The sequence below is a fragment of the Hevea brasiliensis genome, chromosome 3 (assembly GCF_030052815.1).
Source record: "Hevea brasiliensis isolate MT/VB/25A 57/8 chromosome 3, ASM3005281v1, whole genome shotgun sequence".
Classification (NCBI taxonomy): Eukaryota; Viridiplantae; Streptophyta; class Magnoliopsida; order Malpighiales; family Euphorbiaceae; genus Hevea; species Hevea brasiliensis.
The window spans coordinates 92,392,037-92,399,359 of record NC_079495.1 but is presented as its reverse complement, the minus strand read 5'-3'; the positions used below and the strand labels follow the sequence as shown (position 1 = coordinate 92,399,359).

Here is a 7,323-nt window from a genome sequence, read left to right as displayed (position 1 = left end):
GAAGGTGGTCTTCTCTTGATCCTCCAGTGCAATCACAATTTGATTATATCCAGAAAAGCCATCAAGAAAGTAGAACTAAGACTTACCTGCTAACCGCTCAAGCATCTGATCAATGAATGGCAATGGGAAGTGGTTTTTCCTTATTGTTGAATTCAGCTTGCGATAATCTATGCACATTCGCCGTCCACTCTGAATCCTTGTTAGAACAAGTTCATTATCTTGATTTCCTACCATAGTGACTCCTGATTTTTTTGGCACTACTTGGACTGGACTTACCCATTTGCTGTCTGAAATTGGGTAAATAACCTGCATCCAATAGCTTTAAAATCTCCTTCTTCACAACCTCCATCATCTGTGGGTTCAACCTCCTTTGAGCTTCTCTACTTGCTTTAGCCTCATCCTCCAGTAAAATCTTATGCATGCACACTGATGGACTTATACCTTTGATGTCAGTTATTGTCCATCCAATTGCTTCCTTGTGTATTCTCAGAATCCTAGTCAATCTGTCTTCTTGAATCTTTGTTAAATTACTTGAGATGATAACTGGAAGTGTCTCATTTTTCTCCCAAGTAAACATACTTCAAATGTTCAAGTAAAGGCTTGAGTTCAAGAACTGGTGCCTACACCAGTGAAGGTAATAATTTTGTGTGAGATACAGGTAAGTCAATCTTTGATACTCTATGCCTTTTTTGAACAGAAGGTAATGATTGCAATGCCATTATTGCCTCTTGAACCTCTATACTTAATGGCTGATTGGTACTGATTTCTTGAATTCCTTGACTAATCACCATTTTTAACTCATCCTCCATGCTTAACTTAAAAACATCCTGCACAATTGTATCAACAACATCAATAGAAAAAACAGAATAATCATCAGCAGGATACTTTATGGCATCAAAGATATTAAATTTGACAGTCTCTCCATCAAACTCCATAGTTAAGGTACCATCATCCACATCAATTTTTGTCTTGGTAATTTTTAGGAAAGGTCTTCCAAACAAAACCAAAGTTGACTTTGATGTGGGAACACTATCCTCTATATCCAGAATATAAAAATCTGTAGGAAAAATTAATCCTCCAACTTATACCAACACATCTTCAACTACTCCCAATGGGTTAGCATTAGAACGATAAGCTAACTGAATAATGACACTGGTTTCTTTCAAAGGACCCAAATTTAAAGTTTGAAAAACTGAATTTGACATAACATTAATAGATGCTCCTAAATCTGCCATTGCACATTCAAATTTAGAATCACCTATTCTGCAGGGAATAGAAAATGAACCTGGATCCTTACACTTAGAGGGTAATTTTTGCTGAATTAATGTTGACACATTTTCCCCCACACTAATCTTCTCATTATTTCTCAACTTGCGCTTTGTAGTGCATAACTCCTTAAAGAATTTGGCATACCTAGGAACTTGTTTGATCGCATTAAGTAAAGGTATATTCACCTCTACCTTCCTGAAAGTCTCCAAAATTTCTTTCTCTTGTTCTTGTTTTTTCACCTTTGGCCAACCTGCAGGGGAATGGAAGAAGAACAGAATTATTAACCTTATTCAATTTAGGTTCAGTATTTACCTCAATTTCAGGAACTTCAGACTCTTTTTCTCCTTGCTTCTTCTTTTTCGTTGACTCATGTGGAGTCTGATTATCAACTTCTTTCCCACTTTGCAACAGTATCACACTTGCATTTTCTCTAGGGTTCATGACTATTTGTGATGGAAGCTTTCCAGAACCTTGAGCTTCCAGCTTACTCACAGATGAGGCTAACTGACCAATCTGCCTCTCTATGTTTTGAATGCATTTTTGGTCTCCTGTTGAAACTGTTGGGTATTGTTAGCCAAAGCCTTAACAATTTCATCAAGTGACATACCTTGATTTGAGGGAGGTGGAGGTGGAGATGGTTGATTCACTTGTGGTCTTTGCTGCTGGTATCGGTTTTGCACTGGTTGATTCCCATAACTCAAATTGGGATGATCTCGCCATCCTTGATTATAAGTATTAGAATAGGGATCATACCTGCGTTGTGGCTGTCCATAATGTCCTACTGCATTTGCATGTTGCATTGATTCATCCTCTTGTAATGCAGGACACATATCAGTAGCATGACCCGAACCCGAACAAATTCCACATACCTTAAAAGTTTGCATGTTCCCTACAGCCAACTGCCTCACCAAAGAAGTTAAATCTGAAATTTGTTTCTCAAGGTTAGATGTACTTACCTCATTAAGCTTCCTAGGTGTGTGATCCATTCTCATTCCAAACTGTTGAGAATTTGCTGCCATGTTAACAATCAGTCTCCTTGCCTCTTCTGGTGTCTTGTCAACCAAAGCTCCTCCACTGGCAGCATCTATCATACTGCAGTCCATTGGTAACAGTCCCTCATAAAAATACTGAATCAAAAGCTACTCACTTATTTAATGATGGGGACAACTTGCACACAGCTTCTTAAATCTCTCCCAATACTCATACAAACTCTCTCCATTGTACTGCCGGATGCCACAAATTTCTTTTCTTATGTTGGTAGCACGAGAAGTAGGAAAATACTTCTCCAGAAATATCTGCTTCATCCTATTCCATGAGTTGACAGATCCAGAAGGAAGGTAATACAACCAATCCTTAGTTGTGCCCTCCAGTGAGAAGGGAAAAGCTCGAAGCTTGATTTGATCCTCTGAAACTCCTTGAGGTTTCATGCTGGAACACACAACATGAAATTCCTTTAAATGCTTATGTGGATCCTCACCTGTAAGACCATGAAATTTAGGCAACAAATGGATTAGTCCAGATTTCAACTCAAAAGCAACATTTAAAGTAGGGTATTGGATACACAAAAGCTGTTGGTTTAGATCAGGAGCAGCCAACTCTTTCAAAGTCCTAGCAGCCATGGTCTCGTTTTCAAAACTTGACTCTGAATCCAAATCCGAACTTAGCTCCTTTGGAGATTGGACTCCTTCAGTTGTACTCGGAATCTACTTAGCTTGCTTAGCCAATTTTCTCAACCGTTTAGCAATTTTTTCTACTTCTGGATCAAAGATCAACTCACCAGATTGAGAAGTTCTTGTCATAAACAAAAAGAAATCAAAGTAAAAACAAAAAAATGCCTCAAAACCCTAGAAAACAATGGAATTTGGCTTCAAGAGGGTGGGGCCAAAGAATTCTATATATTCATTGGTCTTGATCAGGGCGTCATTTCCTTCAAAATAGGTATAGGCTGCCCTCCAAATTCAACCAAAAATCTATCGATAAATAGTAACACCATAATTTTTTCCAAAAACCTGAAAATAACAATATTTCACAAACAAAATTAATAACAAAATACCCTAACACTAGAAACACAAAATCCAATGAATTTCAGTCCCTGGCAACGGCGCCAAAATTCTTGATGGTTGTCGAATCCACCAAAAATTAAATTTACTGAACTCACCAATTATGAAATATTTTCTGCAGTAAGTGGTAAATCCAGGTCGAACCCTAAAGACTGAATTATTAAATTTCATGCACTTGCGTAATGGAAAAAGAAACAAAGGTTAGGGGGGGGGAGGTTAATTCGCAATCCAAAGAAGAAATCAAAAATCCAAAATTAAGATCTAAAAATAAGAAACTTTCTAATTAAACAAACTTCAATCCAAGGTAATTCGCATTCCAATACATTGATTCGATCATAGACAAAAGAAATACAATTATATCTTATTGAATACTTAACGTAGATTTACTAAACAGCGAGGTAAACCCCTGACTTCCCTATACTCATCAATTCAAGCCCAACACTCTTATTGACTCTAATTATTAACTAAGTTGGTATTAAGCAATCCTCATCAAATTAATAACTACTTTAAGAAAAGGAAGTAGTTAAGCTGAACAATAATTTATGAAGCATAAATCATTTAATCCACCCTATTGTCTCCTTAGGTTATTATCGAAAACTTGGATCATAATCAATAAAACCTAATTGCTACTCATGCTCAATCTTACACAATAATTACGGATTATGAAGATGAGCTAGCAATTGATCAAATCAAACAATTAACTAATAGGCCTTTTTAGCAAATCATTCAACAGATTAAAAACAATTAAATCAGAAAATAATAGATATTCAAAAAGACATAAATTAAATTAAGAACCTGGTCTCACAAATCAAGCAAAAGAATTTGAATCCCTTGAACTGAATTAAGAACTTAGCCACTCATGTTCATGGCTTATAGAAAAATAAAGAAAAATAAAGAAGAAATCTAAAAAGATTATGGAGAACGAAGGTCTTCTATGGAGGGATTCTCTTAGCTGCTGCCCAAAGATGTATTTATAGTCAAAAACCTAACCCCAAAGATAGGAACCAAACTAGGAAAAGTTTTGAAATTCAAAAGATAGATTTTCAGCCTACATTCACGTCTCTGAAATCAAGGCCGATTTTCAGCGACTTCCTTTCTGAATCTGCCTTTGCCCTCTTCAGGAAAGTTGTAGCCCTATTTCTTAGCTTTCCAACGGGTACTCATCCACCCAAACCCGAGGTCTACAGCCCAAGTTATGGCCCAAAAACTGGGACTGGTTCAGACAGACAGTCCAGCCCATAGTAGCGACTTCATTGCCATTTTTGATAATTAAAATGGCCTTGTCTCACGTCTAGCCCTTCATAGAAGTTGTAGAGGTGGCTCTTAAGGTTCAATTGGGCTTGGGCTTGCTTCATTTGAACATCTAAAACTCTAGATACAAAATAAATACTGAAACTGGTCATAACACATCAAGTCTGGGCTTTTGCAATAGATCCATAGCTCATTTTGTCAACCTTGGGGACTGATTTGGGCTTTGGTCCCTCTTTATCATTTGAAGTGCTCTATCTTAGATTTTCAATGGATTAAACAGCACTCAAATTGGAGACCCACAACTTTAGAAACACCTGAAAAATACAGCTAAGGTCAAATGCTGAAAATTTCTCCATTTAACACAATTATTCCAACAACTATCTAAAAATATACCTAAATGATAAATATACTTTAATCAACTGAATTATGCATAAAAACACACTAGAAACACTAAATGAAATGGGAGTAAAATTAATAAATTATGCACTTATCAAAATGCTATAGTGTGATTGGTTATGAGTTGCTTAGGTTTTGGTGTATATGAAATGAGCTTATATTTAATAGATTTTAGGCTTGCTAAGGGTTTTGACAGCTTTAAGTTGACTCGATCCCTAGTGCGAGTAACGACCCTTAGTTGGGTCATTACATACCCATGAGTTGATTTGGGATTTTGAGACCTTAAGATGAGATTTTTAGTTTTGTGATTTGATAGTTTTCTTGCAAGTTGTATGTTTTGGGGTTAACGCATGTTGTGTTTCTAGGTTAAAAGAGTTGGTTGTTAAGTCTATGGCATGTATTATGTTTGAGTTGATCTTTTTGAGGTTTAGACATGTGTTGAAATTATTTTGTGTATAAAAGGTTGTTGTAGAATCAAATTAAGAATTCTGAAAATTCCCAAGTTCAGCTACTAAAAATCATTATTTCGGCAACTGGAGTAGCTACTACTTCTTGAGGACATTTGAAATTCAAGACTTCAATAGCTAAAGTTCCTACTGCTTCTTAATGGCACTTAAGTTCAGGACTTCGGTAGCCGAAGCTCCCTAATTCGCTAGCTTAAGTTACTTCTGCCTACCCATGTTTCTTTTTCATTCCAAGGCTCCAAAACCCAATTTCATGTATAGAAATTGTAACATCCTCCCGGTAGCAATTCCGCACAATCTACTGTTCCGGTGACCGGTGTCGGTCCGGACAGCTAGAACTTCTGGAAAAATATTTAAACTAAAGTGAGGGACCATAATTAACTCAAATATTAATAAGAAAAATTTAGTAAAAAAATTTTAGAAATAAAATACAACAAAGTCAAATGAGCCGGTGCCCAAGCGATGGGTAACCAGAGGGAAGTTGCGGTTCTCGCAACGAGGAGAGAAGGGTTATTGAGGTTCCCATGGCATTAGAATTCCAAGAAAATACCTAGAAAAATTTTTCAATCGGTACAGACAATTTTGGCCCGTTGAGCCAAACGGAGGGCATTTTGGTCATTTCGCCTTCAGAGGTGATTTTTGGCCGACTTGTCCAGCTAAGTAAATAATTAACATGACATAAAATATGAATTAATGTTGATGAAAAATTAATTTGAAGTGAGTAGTGACGAAAAGAAAGGAAAAATAAAAAAAAGGCTCATTTATGACATCTTGATGATGTCATTTACAAGCTATAGCCAATTACAATTAAACAAACCATTAACCAACAAATAAAAGAGATAAATAAGACCAAATAAAGACTAAAGGAAACAAAAAACGTGAGCAGCCTTCTTCCTCCCCAAAAATCAGCCATTTCCTTTGCCTTGCCCAACCTCCATTGACAACTTCAAGCAAGCTCACTTTCTTACTTTGTTTCACCACAAAACCCTAACCTCTCTTCATTAAAATTTTACCCCACACCTTAAACAACCTTTTGGTAGCCTAGAAAGTGAAGGAAAGTGAAGTTTTGAGTTGGGAAAAATCTACCCTATTCAAGGTTAGTGCATTAGATACTTAAAACTCTTTATTTTTATGATTTGTAACTTGAATTGAGTAAGAATTGTAACTAAAATGGACAAGAATTATGTGTATACATACTATGAATTTTTGGCAGCCCTTGTGAAGGAATTATTTTGATTGTTTTGATGGACTTAGAGTGAACTAGAGCTTATGTTTAAAGTGTATACATATACATATACAAAGAATGAAAGAGTTAAATAAGGAATTTGTGAAAACTCATATGGGAATTAGGGTTTTGAGAAGTGAAAAATTGACTTGGCTTAGGAAATTGTTAGAGAACATTTTAATGGTCAATTAGTGACTATTTTAGGTAAGTTGAGCACAATTTGGACTGAAAAATAGGATTGCAAAGTGAAGATGTAGGCTGCCCTAGGACAGCAGCAGAGGGACTGAAAATTCAGTCCACTTGGACTGCCATAACTTGGGCTGTGTTGGTCCAATTGGTGTTTGGCCAATTGGACATGAAACTAGGCTTATAATGGCACATTTTTACTGAAGAAACCATGCCCAAAAGACCAAAGCAAGAGGACCAAAACTTGGCCCCAATCCGGATACCCTGCAACTGATTCTGCAGAATTGACCAAATGAACAGTAACTGTTCATTTGGCCATAACTCACTGTAGATATGGTCAATTGACCTGAAATTTTACAGAAACAAGTTAAGACATAGAAAAACAACTTTCATGAAGGAACCTACCCCAAATTATGGCCAGAACCCATCCAACCAAGTGATTCTAGTCACTGTTCATGTTACTGTAGATATG

At 36.5% G+C, this 7,323-nt stretch overlaps 1 non-coding gene across 1 annotated transcript; it reads left to right on the top strand.

Annotated features, from left to right (window-relative positions):
- Positions 1 to 2,418: 2,418 nt before the first annotated feature.
- Positions 2,419 to 2,525, top strand: LOC131178835 (small nucleolar RNA R71). Its single transcript, XR_009147843.1, has one exon. It is a non-coding gene; the product is annotated as a small nucleolar RNA R71 (small nucleolar RNA).
- Positions 2,526 to 7,323: the final 4,798 nt, after the last annotated feature.